The sequence below is a fragment of the Cupressus sempervirens genome, chromosome 11 (genome assembly GCF_028749045.1).
Source record: "Cupressus sempervirens isolate cs-2001-9-10 chromosome 11, ASM2874904v1, whole genome shotgun sequence".
Lineage (NCBI taxonomy): Eukaryota > Viridiplantae > Streptophyta > Pinopsida > Cupressales > Cupressaceae > Cupressus > Cupressus sempervirens.
The window spans coordinates 173,263,618-173,278,053 of NC_143128.1; the positions used below are offsets into that span (position 1 = coordinate 173,263,618).

At 34.1% G+C, this 14,436-nt stretch overlaps 1 pseudogene; it reads right to left on the reverse strand.

Annotated features, from left to right (window-relative positions):
- Nucleotides 1-6,074: 6,074 nt before the first annotated feature.
- LOC149528760 (uncharacterized) lies at nucleotides 6,075-8,091 on the reverse strand (annotated as a pseudogene).
- Nucleotides 8,092-14,436: the final 6,345 nt, after the last annotated feature.

The following is a 14,436-nucleotide window of genomic DNA, read 5'->3' on the forward strand; positions in this document are numbered from 1 at the left end:
GACTTCTTTTATGGCATCACTTTGCTGCTCTCTGTTGCTATTTGAGTGAATAAAATTTTTCAATGCATGATTGGATTCATGTATGTCATTACAAATTTTGAAAAAAAATTCTTTGTCACGCCTTCCATCCAATATTTTCCATAATGTCTCTGTTATATTCTTTCCAATATGCATAGTATCAAACAAATGCACAATTTGTAAGTGCTCGTAGTAGGGAAACCTACTAAATTGTCTGGGATAGCTTTTTAGTCCCTTTGGAAGGTTGTCAATATTGCCTTGACAACCTTCACGATCATCAATTACACAATTAGTCAACAAAAATCACAATAGAAATATATAAATTACAAACATAAACCATTAGGTGGAACGACATTACCTTGACGATTAATTCTATTATATTCCAACTCCCATAGGCGAGGTATCATTCTTCGTGGCTTCGATGTAGTCTCTTCTTTCCCATTGAAAAGAGGTTTTTCTGTACTTCAATACTTATGATTCCTATGGAGGAAGTGTCTACACTCATCAAACACCTACTTTCCTAAACTTTTTGAATGATGAGATTTCATCTTTGGACCACAAACTGGACATGCAAATTTTCCCTTTGTTTGAAGACCTACAAGATAATGATGTAATTGGATTATTAAATATGTTGATTTTTATAATTATAATGATTGTGCACAACTTGAATTCACTATAACATACCACAAAAATGTGTTAGCCCTGGGGCATCATGTATTGTCCATGCAAGTATTGCATGGAATTGAAATTGTTTTTGTCCTATTGGTCTATACACATCATACATAGTGACACCGTTCCATAACTCCACCAACTTGTCAATAAGAGGCTCAATATATACATTCATATCTTTTACTTGATATTCACCTACTTGAATGAACTATAACATTACATAATTATTGTGACCGTTTTACTACAAGATTTGTAAGTACATGTAAATTAATAACTATCAAATGATAAGATACCTGGAACAATCATTGCCAACATAATGTGCTCCCTCTTTATTGACATCCATGGAGGAATGTTATTGTTGATAACAAAAATAGGCCACACCGAGTAAACAGATCTCATCTCTCCAAATGGATTGACACCGTTCGCTGCCAATGAAAGCCTAAGATTACGAGGTTCTTCTTTGAAGTGTTTCCACTTTTCCTCTATGTGCATAAATGTCAAACCATCTACAAGGATTTGAATAATGTCATCTCGACTTCTATTGTGTGCATGATAATCCATAAATTGAGCCAAGCTACTACACCTTAATAATTGTCGCATCTGTGGAATAATGGGGATGTAACGAAGAACCTTTTGAGGCACCTTTTTTGTTAGTCAATCTGTTCGATATCTACTCATATGACATACAGGGCATTGTGTTGCAAATTCATGTTCTTTATAATATATAATATGATCATTGGGACAAGTATGTATTGCTTCATACTCCATTCCAATATCTTTCATAACAACAGTTAATTCTCGATATGAGGGAGGTAGAATATTTGATGATGGTAACAGAAACTCGCCTATCAATCTATAGCAAAAAATATAAGTTGTAAATATAAACAATATTAGTGGTACATTATTCACCCTTTGTTAACTATAAATACATATATGACATACCTTAACATACGTGACATTGTTATGTTGGATAAACCATTCATAACCTTCAAGTTCAACAACAACAATATAGCAGAGAGAAGAGTTGTTTGGGAGTCTTTGTATAGGGGCTCATATGCCTTCTGAAGTAGAGGTACATCGAGGCTATCATCATCATCATGATCAGATACGCTTGGACTAGATGTGTCATGGATCAATGTATTTATACCATCCTCTTCAATTGTGTTTTTTGGCACATGATCGTCATCTTCCATGGGATCATTATCTTCACCTTGGATATTTGCACCTCCATGTTCCTCCACTTCAAAAACCATATTCTTCGGATTGTTGTGGTTCATATCATGTACTTCCTTGGGAAGATCAACCTATATAAAATTTATTAACATAAATAAACCATGATCATCAACTCATCATCAAGTAATTTCATATGTATATAAATTGTTAAAATGATATAATGAACGACTTACTAGTGGATGATAGGCATGCCCCCCTTCAATGTGACCATTCTCCCTACAATGTCTCTTAACTGTTTTGATTAGCAGTCTTCTACGGTTTAAGCCCTTACAAATATTGCAAGGAAAATAACATTTTCCATCACCTTTTCTTTTCAAGTTAGAGCACAATCTAGCGATTGTCTCCCTATTTTTTTCTTCACTTATATTATCTGACATGATCGTTCTTTGCAGGAAGCAAAAATTAGGCTATGAAAACTTCAGTCTACAACTTTCACAAACTAAGAAAAACTATCGAAAGTACACAAATCTTCGTAGACCTAGCTAAATACTTTAATATTTTAAAAATACTTTCTTTGACTTTATTCCTAAGATTATTTGTAAAACTTTAACCAACCACCTGAAGGTTTTATTTTAAGAGACCTTACAACATTAAGCCACTAAAAGCAATTTCAAAACATATAAGCTAAAAGTCTAGTTAAAATATACATTAGAATAAAATAAAAACAATTTTCATACCCGAGCGCGTGGCTATAACTCATGCAACTGCCTTCTTGCTTAGTTGTAGAATCTCTCCAGCAATCAAATTATACAAATTATAAGGCCTAACAAAAATTTCAAAACATATAAGCTACAAGTCTAGTTAAAATATACATTAGATTAGATTCAACAATAGCGAGCAATGTTATTCAGAATTAGATTCAACAAACCTTAGCAGTGTAAATAGCCATCTCCTCTAAACTGGACTCCAGACATGAGGGGGCATTCACATACTCTTCCCCTAAATGTATCCTAAAGAAAAAAAGCCACTATTCTTGAGTTTTTGAATTGCACCTTGAGATGAATGAAGCTTAAAAGGAATGAAAATTGTTTTCATACATTTAAATCAGGATGTAATATTTATTCATATGTATATACCTTGCAAGCACTTAAAATTATTGTTATATGTGTTGTAGGAAAAGAAGAAGTTTATACTTATGTGTATAGACGCACTTCCTATATGCGATTCAAAGCTCGAGTGTTATCAAGTGTGTCCAATGATGGGGAGAGACCTCCATGCAAGCAGAAGATCTACAATGAAATAAAAGAAAAGAAAATTTTCTTATAGTAAGAACAAGTTTGTTGTGCTACACAGGGTACCAACAAAATAGTGTATAATATCTTTTTCTTTACCTGGCTTTCAATTCAGCATGAGAGCCTTTAATAGAAAAGTCAAGTTGATAACATATTTAACAAGAGCTACAGGGAAGCATAGTTCCTACGTAAGCCCAAGAAAATGTGTGAGGATTGACACAGATTTGCGTAAGTCCAAGAAGATGTGTGAGCATTGACATAGATATTGTGAACATTTTCTATGTAATGAAGATTTTACTGCAAATGGAATGAACCTAGGGGTCGATTGGTAAACTGATTATTTTTATCAAATGGTGTAAAAGTGAAACTAAAACCATTTCAACTGGCCACGCCACTCATGGACTGTTCCTCCATATGTTATAATACTTCCATCATAAATCACAAATATGAAATAGAATATGTAGCACACTGAAATAAAGCATTAAAAGATAGTGTCTAAATGTAATTAAATATATGGAACTAGTTATAAGAATCTATACAAATCAATCAGAATGGGTTGAAATCAATGCATCTTACTTCAGCATTTCATGTAACACAGCCAAATCCAAAAGAAATCTCGCAGACAAACTACCTGAGATTTATAACCTTTATCTTCCAATATCCAATGGCTCCTTATAGGCGTTAATACAAAGAAGCCAACTGTCAAAAACTGTGGCAGTGATAAACATTTTGAAAAATAAAATTGTATTAGGTATAAATAAAAAACAGTGAAGAATGGTGTAGACTTGTAGCCAAAAGATAACACAATGAAAATTGATGAGCTCTTTGTTATCACCCACCTCAGAGAAACATGCATATCAACTCCAAGTGTCAAATGTCAGCTGTAAGTGCAACAATGCAAGTTTTCATCTGTGTAACTTGTTTTTCTGCTATAGTCAATGCTAATACATCTTGCTTTAACATAAATAGATTAGTCACCAAACAAATTATCAAGAGACCCTATGGTCATCATCATGATTATTTGCTAAGCCAATTTCAACATCAAAGCCTCTAATATGAATATAGAGGATCATAACTAGATCCCATATGATTGTCATAGAGTGAGATCTGAAACATTGTGATTCAAAAAACATATACAATCTCTTCTAGAAACAACATCAAGTAAAATCTTGGATAGCAAAATTTTTTTTATGTATAACAGAAAGTTGTTTTTAAATAAACTTAAGCAATTTTTAATTTACCAAAGTTTTTGCTAAGCCCACATTTTCCAACTATGTAAGGAACTCATATGATGCTGCAAGGAATGTGTTGATGAAGCCAAAAAATGTGATTTTTTGATTAATCACTAATTGCCAACATTCATGATTATTTAATTGTGAAGGACATGTCTGAATTGTATCTACTCTGATTTACAATCAATTTTCATCCTATCACTGTGAAAAATGGTAGTGTGATGTTGCTTGTATTACAAAAGGGATGTTGCTTGTCAATCTTGCTGAGGGTACTAACCCCAAATCCCTATAAGGGACATTGCCTCTTGACCCTTTTAGGTGCTCCATCCCTAAACCTGTGCCAGCGATTGTCCCCAAATCAACCCTTGCTAACCACCATCCCCAAATCAAGATCCTAGGTCCCACCCTTCCCAAGACTCTAAAGGAACATAGAATTTTTTGCAACTTTGTACTTAGTTCTTAGGTTGACTTCATACAAAGGAAATTGTAATTGAAAACTATCAACAATTAGTTATCATTTATGCAGTGTGTAGTATGTATTGTGCAATACAATTTAATCAAATACAATATGAACATAAATAAGAAAAAATGCATCTCATAGTTTATGGAATAAGATTTCATTTTATTTTATTTTTGTATCTCTATTCTATAAAAACATGTTTTGTTAATTTTTTCATCTTTATTTTACGTGTGTTGAAAATATAATTTTTTCTTGATTGATTCGTGATAGTTCGATAATTTCTGAATCTTTTGGTTTGCCTTTTTTTTACTAAGAAGATTTTTACTACTATGGTAGATAGTAGGAAACCACTGCAAACTTTCATTTACATAAAATATAATGCCATGATCAATAATTTTACAGGCTCTTTTAAAAAGAGAGAATTACAATTAACTCTTGAAATGAGCTGGCCTATTACAATTAACTTTATCAATGTGCTGGACTATTAAAATTCTGATTGGAATTACACGATATAAAAATGCACTTGTAGTCTGGTCTATTGCAAATTGACCACTGTTTCCAAAAGAATATGTTACATTTTATTCCATTACATAGAATATGATACTGCGAGCCTGCATTCCCTTCCAAAAACAACACCGTATTATGGTTATGGCACACAACTCAGGAATCTGACTTCAATTCTTTTGGCATCTTTGCTGCTCTTGTAGAAAAAAATGATATTGCAAATATATAACCATGCAGCTCAAGACAAAATTGTAAACCTGCTATATTATAAAACCTGTTGCAACCATACAAACTCAACAAGAGAATCATCCATAGGACAATGCAGGGCTGTTGTGCCTACTACCAACATTCCTTAGGGTGAACTAAAGCGATAACCAACTCAAATCACCTTGAAAAAAGAAGCGACTAGGTTACCCCCAAATTTTCTCAACAATTGGGTTGCTGCCATCAAGCAAACCCATAGTTAAAGAAAGCGGTCAGACCAATCATTGATCGAAAAGCATACAACAACACCATCAACGACTACCCAAAAATCAAATCCTATATGGACAAACAGACATCATCCATCTATCTACAAAAAGATGTTATAGATGAGATAGTGTAAGTCGGATATAAAGAGGAAATGTTCCACTTGGAGCCAAATTGAGGGCCAAGTAATATTTACACATAAGAAAACTAGATACAAAACATATATAAACAAGTGCCATGTTGAAATATCTATATTTCTCAATCCGTGTAGTGAACATCACTCATTGCTCCTTTTAGGCTTTTTGTCAACCAAATGGTTGTTTCTCTTGGGGAGACTTTACCACGTCCAAAAGGCCTCAAAACTATGCCAAGTTCTTCTAGTCTCTGCTATTGGATTAATTGTGCACTAAGCTCTAGCAAGCCTTCAAGAGCTTCTGCTCTTTGTTGATATGATTTAAGATCTATTCCTCCTTTTACTCATTTTTGAGAATAATCAGAATCTCTACTGGAAGTTGAGGTTGTCTTAAGGTGCTGATCTACAATATGATGGCCAGTAACAGTTGTCCCCATGGCAATTGACAAGACATCTAGATCATTATTATTTGCATCTAAAAATGAATTCACATCTGTTCTTCCTTGCAGCAAGCTGCTCACAGTTCCTCTCTCTAACTCAGCTTGATCTGTACCAACTCAAAAAGCACTGTGTCTAATTACATGAATAACATCATTAAAGGTTGGTTTCATGTGAACAGAAGCAGGAGCTTTTGCATTGATCTGGATCGTGTACTTCTCCTTGTTCTATCACAGTTTGCATCATCCCTATCTGAACCTGAGCTTGATGAGGTGGACCTTTCTAAATGCAATCCATATGGGCTACTCTCTGCTCTCAAATGACAACTTTATTCTCCAGGAATGTCTAAGCGAGTACCCTTAACACACTGTTTTGCAGTGGGCACCAAATTTTCAGAAGGGGCTATGGAGAACTCCACAATTCGATCAAGTCTAGGTGCATTAACTGATACATCAGGAGACTGCATAGCTCGAAGCCCTGAATATTTTTTTTCTATCAGAATACCACAAAGTGGCAGCTTTAGAAACATAAGGTAACTCAGTAGTTGCATCTTCTGGAGTAAGGTTTGATCTCTCTGTGAGTGCTTCAATTCTTCCAAATGAAGATGCTGATGAGCGTGAAGTTAAAGAAGATTTTTGTGGCCTAGGTGTTACAGATTCATTGTTAACAGATTTTACTTTAGGTGTTCCATTATGAGGATTGTTAGTAATGAATGTAGGCCGTGAAACTGATGGCTTTGTTGGTAGGGGCAGGGAGGCCCTACGACTAGAAATACTTGGAGTTGAACCTGGTACACAAGATGGACGTTGAGATTTTTTTGTGTGTGAATATTTACCTTCCAATTTTGGTGTCCAGACAACTTGTGGTGAAGGTTCTCCATAGGGTAGCTATCAAATTTATGACTCAAGTTAACATTACAGTTAAGATAACAAAAGAAAATTGTAGAAATAATAAGAATTTGGAACTTACAGATTGCCTGCCGTGAGTAAGATGTGCCTTCTTTACAAAATCTGTTTTTACTCTGGGAGTGGGAAAAACTTGATCAGGGGTCCGAGGGCTTCCCACTCCAACAATCTCTTTTGCAAGTCACTTTGTTGCATTTGCAGGAGAGCTTTTCTTATGAACCATGGGGTGCTTTACTTCTTTATTTCTATCTACAAGACTTTTAGAATTTTCTGCAAGAAAGCTATGGCCACAATGCCTATCCAATGGAACATCCTCTGAACACAAATTTGATTCCTCTGGTTCCTGCACAGCTGAATATTTATTTAAAAAAACCTATTTGGAAGATTTTGGTAATTCCTTTCCCATGTATGACCATGTACCTTCACTTCCAATGTTATGCGAAAGGCTATCCTACAATGCACTATCTCTAGCATTCACATAATCACGAGGGAGCCTTACTGGACAAGTTAGATCACTATTACTGGAACCTTCTCTATCACAACTATTTTTGCTTTCATCTATATTTTCCTGTTCAAGATGGTATCCATCCCTCAAGACCCTATCTGGGGTCAAACAGTGAACAAGGCCAAAATGTGTCCTGCCTTTAGCAATGTAAGGTTGAAAATGAGGATGCCTCAAGTTAGACACTATAGACCTTCGCAATGAGGGCCATACTTTCATAACTATGCCAGATATATAATACCACTGCATTTCTATGTAAGATACATGCAACCAAATGTACTTTTTATTACTGGCCATTTTGTGGACTTAGGGCCTTTCATTTCCAACGGAAATAATGTTCTATTATTACTTTTATACTTGAATTAATGAATATTGAGCAAGGATTTTTGAATTTTATTCATTATATGAACATTTAAACTTGAATCTTGATCTCATCTAATGGGATACTTGTAAAAATTTTCCAACTTGTATCCCAAATTTTTAATATATAGTCATAAATATGTTGCTACCATCCTACCATAATGGGCTTCGGGAGTGAGATCTTGCTACCCAAGGCTATGTAAAATAAAATAAGCTTTGATGCATTGGACTATGAGGAACAAAAAATTTTCATGGATTTCGCATGCCTTTTTGTTGACAAATCCAAGCAAATTGCCATGGAAGTACGGGAGGCATTAGCATGGAGCTCTCGGCATGCAATGGAAACACTTAAAAACAAGTGTATTGTTCAAGAAATGAAAGGGCATTCATGAGAAACATTAACAGTTATAATGAGAATGCATGACCATCTTTGGGACATGGGAAGATAAATTGCAAATAGCTTGAGCCTAGTGAACCAAAATACAATTACCAAAATGAATTTTTCTCATAAAGGTTGATATTTTGCAATTTTCTTTGGTCAAATGTAGATTGCCATATTGTTGTCAAGACCATAATGTCTTATGACGTTTAAACTAGAACCTGATGTTACTGAACATTAATGTCTTGTGATGTTACTAGAGAAGGATGTGTAAAAGACATGCAGAAGAATGTGTAGAGCTCATTGGCAAGAGTCTCTCGCCAAACACAACAAAAGCTCACCAGCCCCAATTGCTGATGTGAGGAAAACAAAGGATTCATTAAGAACTAGTTTTATGGCCTCTTTCTTCTCTATGTGTACCAAGGTTGAAGTATCTGAAATGAAGAGTGTGAATGCAAAATATGTTGATAATTCCTCATAGTGCAAACACATTCGCCCACCACGACGTCCACTAGGGGGTGATCATGACAAGTTAAAACATAAGGGAGCAACATCTTCTATCACTGTAAGATAAGCATCCAATTATGGTGCAACCACATGGATTGTTGAAATAAAAGCAGTGGAAGAACTGTAATTTGTTGGCATTTAGATTGCTCTCCTGTTCATGGGAATTAAAATTTGTTTGCCTATAAGTTGCTTTCTAATTCAGGTGTATTCCTACTACCATAGATATTTTGTGCCTATAAATTGAGAAATATACTGATTTGGGGCTAGTTTGTTTAATCAAAAAGTGTTTAAGATGGAGGAATTTAATGATCTCTAAGGTTTTCCAAGATTCTCAAATTACCAACAAAGTAAAATTCCCATTATCTAAGTAACTAGAAATGTGTCCTCCATCTTAAAGAGAATTATTGGTCACCAACTTATAATCTCTATATTTTGAGCCTTAGGAATGAATTTGATGTTTCATTTTTCACAATTATTTGAAGAGAAGTAGTTATATAAGCTTCATTATATACCTACAAAATGTTGAGAGCAATTGTGTCCCATAGAATTATAATAGGAATTGAAATGATAGTCAACATAAAATGTAACAGAAACTTAATTTGGCCACAACAATCATCACAGGGCCGCATAGCGCAGTGGATTTGTGCGTTTGACTTCAGATCAAAAGGTCATGGGTTCGACTCCCACTGTGTCGAGTTTATCAAAATGAATTTTATCATTTCATTTTTGACATGTTTCTCAAAGTTCACTGCAAAATGTGAGCACTGCTCTACTTTCTGTGAGTTTAAAGCTCTTCTTGTAGCATGGTCTTAGGTGAAACTATCAATATGGCTCTTTCCTTATCTTTTGCAACTAGTTTTCTGAATGACTAGAGGATTGTTTTAAAACATTTATGTTACCATATATGCGAAGGTAGTGATAGTGAAATGCATATTGATGTTTGTTCATCTGTACATATTCATAGATATATGCCATATCTTAATAGAACAATTCTTTACCCTAAATGTCTACTAAAAGGCCTCTTGTTTGCCTCTTTTGCTCTGCAGTCGTTAACAAACTTGAAGGAGCTCAAACATTTGGACACTGAAATGAATGGGCATGCTTTTGATCTTGAAAAACATGGATAACAAAGGAGTAATGGGTTTATTTGTCTTACACCTTGCCGATGCGCGTCTCTGCCCGACCCTCTGAATGCCTCAAGTTCGCCTCAATGCCCCTCTCAATGTTGTTGAAGTGATCTCCCGCGCATGCGCCTTTCCTTTTAGAAGAACCCTATGTCACGTGATTTCATTCAAATGAGGGTTTTTGGCTTTTTTTTTTCTCTTATATCCCGCTGGCATCACAATTGTGACGGAATCGGGCTAAAATTGAAAAAAAAAAAAGCCAAAACCACATTACCTTTTCTTGTTGTCACAAATTAACGTCACAAATTGACCCCTAATGTATTAGTGTTAGTTAATTATTTACTATTGTCTTATGTCATCCAATAATTTCTCAATAAGATTGACAAATCATTTTATATATTATTGGTTAAGGATTTTTGAAATCCAAAGTCTAAATCCCATAAGAAGTATGTCAAATAGAGGTTAGACCTTTATTCTTTTTTAATTTTTTTATTGGTACCCAATTTTTTACACTAAGCAATAACATAAAGTAGAATATCATACTATTTATTAATCCACAAACACAATGAAAAATTGAAAAATAATATGAAGCACACTATCAACTTTTTTCTATCTTAATGGAAAGAATTAGATAGGTGATATCTTTGTTGTTGTCTAAACTTGTTATTAGTTCCCTTTTTCATCACTTGGCAATAATATAACATATAGAGAACAATATCAAATTATTTATTAATCCAAAGCCATAGAGAAACATTCAAAGAAAATATAAAACACACAATATGCTTTAAAAGATTTTTTTGCCTCAATGGAAAGATTTAGATAAATGCTACCCTAATTAATTATTGACCATCAAGGGAATCTAACATTGCCAATTAGTGCAAAACGCTTAGTGATTTACTAGGAAAAGTTATTCATTCAAGACTACAATTGAGTGATTCTATTCAAGTTGAGTAATGCTATGTAAAGTATATAAATACTCAATTATTGTCAAGAAGTAGTTACTACCTTGCAATCTAAGTATTTTTGAGTACTCCAATGGTTGTCAAGCTTTTTAGGAGGAAAGATAAGTCAAGTGATACAACAACTGAATAAAATAGTCAAAGCCAAGGATAGTTAAGGTTAATGTAAAAATGAAGAATTAGTTTGTGTTGAGTTTCAGTAAGGTTCATGTGTTGAGTAACATTGTTTGTATAAATGTTTGGAATAACACAAACATTAATGTAAACTATTTTTATTGAGATGGAAGCATGTTTTATAGGTTGAAGAGTTAATCAAGGAGTTCATTACACATATAATTAATGCCATCAATCCCTAAGAATGGTGATTAACCCATCACATTATTAGAAGGACTAAGAGGCAAGAAAGGGATGAATCTAGATCATTGATCATGAATTAGAAGCTTCACCAAATAACCATTTAAGGATGGTTTTAGACCTAGTTCTTATTGGTTGCAAGTTAGATGTTTGGATGTAAAGATGAAGGTAAATTTTAGTGAAGTTAAGTGTTGAGCAATTGTAAGGTGATTGAGAAGTGTGGAGAGGAGATAAAGTATATCTATTACATAGAGGTGAGATTAGTTTGGAAAGAGGTGATCTTTTATCAACATTCAGAGTGTAGAATGAAAGATCAAGGTGTTGATTCATTTTAATAGGTGTTTGAGGGTAAATCTCTTATAAGACTACTCACTTAATTACGTAGTTCAAATCCTTTAATTAAGGTAGACCTAATAATCTTATACATTCTTAATAGGGTATACCCCTCACAAGGTAGATGATCAAAAGTGATCAAACTTTATAGCCCTAACATGCACACTATTTTGCTATAGTCTAGAACTTGAATCCATGTTCAGTGCATTTGCACTTTTATGTAGATTAGTTTCAAGCTTGTCCATTATTTCCCTAATATCATTTATAAACATAGAGCTATTAGATAAGTTGTTGAATAATGTTTTTACATTTTTAACCACTTTTTCTAAGTTAGTCACAAGTTTTGACAGTTTCACCTATCTAACTACTATTTCAATTGAAATCTTGTCAATCTCTTTAATGTCCTTTGAATTAATTTTTTATATGTATCAATATCAAGATTATTCACTTGTTGATCAATTTCTCTACAATAGGATTATTCTAATCCAAATTAGAAATAAAAAAGGATTAAAAAATATATCTTTGATATCAAACAATGTCTGCTTTTGTTCTTGCTTCTACTGGTATTATCTCCTAAACTTAGCCTATTTTTCCTTCCTAGTAAATAATTCATTTCACACCAACACATATTCTTCAATCAAATTAGACTCATTCCAATCTATTATAAAAATATATTCATCCAATATGGTTGGCTTACCTTTTTGTATAACAAGGGATTGAGCTTTCTTCTTCTTGATTCTTTTCCCCTTTTAATTCATAGTATTGGAGTTCAACATGCAGATAATTGAAATTTTTCAGTAGAAACCTCCAAACTTGGGCTCTTACAATCCTTCAATCCTATCTGTACTTTTTTGTATCTACATAGTAAAGGTCATGTTTTGTTTACGTGTTGTACCCTTCTCTTGTTCACCCTTTGTATGGAGTTTAGAAGTTGAACTCGACTGGCCTGCCTCTTTTTTTCCCTCAATATGAGGTCTCAAGGCTTGTGTTTCTTCTCATATATCAGTGAGTACACTCTAGTGCTCAACATATTCAACATGCTCATCACCTTGACTATCAACTATCATCATTGATTTAACAATAGTGGTTGCATGTTCTATTAGTTGAGTATGCACATGTGGTTCAATCTTTCAATATTCTTTCACTTGAGGATTTCAATCAAGAAACTTATCATAAGTGGAAATCTATATAAAATTAATTTGAATTGGGCTTACACTTAGCTAAATAGTAATAGTTACAACATCTTTTATAGGACCGTTATTAAGTTCATCATCGATTGTAATAGTCTTTGTTTCTCCTCCACTTAATTGCACTAAATTATTAAAAGGTATCAACAACAGTTTCCTTACCACCAACAATATCTTCCATATTATCGAGATCTAAATTAGTCTAATCATCCTTTTCTTCCTCATTTTGTGATGGAGTATCCTAGGGTAGTTAGAAATCTTTCATGTTGGAGGGATTTTGGTTTTGGAGTTGAGGACTTGGTCACCAAAGGAGTGGTACTCAGTAGTTATTGGGTGTAGTGTTGGCTAAGGAGCTTAGTCACAAAAGGGGCTAGGTTTCTAAAGGAGCTCAACATATATTTTTTCTTAGCATGTACTATTTCTCTCCATATACTTTGTTTCTCAACAATGCCTCTAGGAGCTTGATGATTCTTGTAGGTTTTGCTAATGCTGAAGAGTGTGCCTTTTGGGGTAGAATTCTCATGGATTTGCTAAGCTGATTTGATGAATTTAATGTGTGAGGAGTATGATCATGATGTGGACCAATTATGGGAGTTTTTTTTGACCTATTTGGGTCTTTTTTATTTATCTTAGGTGTATTTATTAGGTGTTGTAAGCCTTTTAAGGAATTTGGTATTTAATATCTATTGTAGGCTGACTTGTGGCTCAATGTGTATTTAATGTAAGGGTTTATTTAATTTGTAACTTGCTAGGATGACTTCTAGCTTATTTGGCTATAATTAGGGGGTCTTGGGGAGTCTTATGTCATAATTATCTATCTTGGAGAAGAGCATGTCGAAGATGAGCGAAGTTTGAGAAGAGCTAGTAGTTGTAGCTTGGGAAACAAGGAGATTGCTTAGTGGCTTACAAAAACAAGTTTAAATATTTCTTGGAGGTTTCTACTGAGGTATTGTGGTGCTACAGATCTAGACTAGCTAGGATTTTCATTGGATCTTGAGGGATCTTGTAGAACGATTACTTTCTTTATATTTGGCCATAACCAACAAGGTTTTACAGCCTAACATATTACATGTAATCACTTATTTTATGAATAAAGAGTTGTATTTATTATCAGATCTTATACCTTGTGTTGTGTTTCTTCTAAGTGGTTATTTATTGGGGGCTAGGACATCTCCTTCCTTGCACTACGCTAGATGATATTAGAGCAAAGCTATTCCTTAGCATGTAGACATATGACCGAAGTTGAGGTAGTTTGTGCCAAGACCTAGGATGAAGGTCATTAGGGTGAGGATCTAGTGATGTTGAGGATTTGTTGTAGAGGGTTTGCAAAAATCTTGGAAGATGCCTCCAAGAAGATTAGATCCTAGGGCGATTGAAGATCTTCATGATGCTATGGAAGTGAGGATCTCAAAGAAGATTAAAATAGATGTCCTATTTGA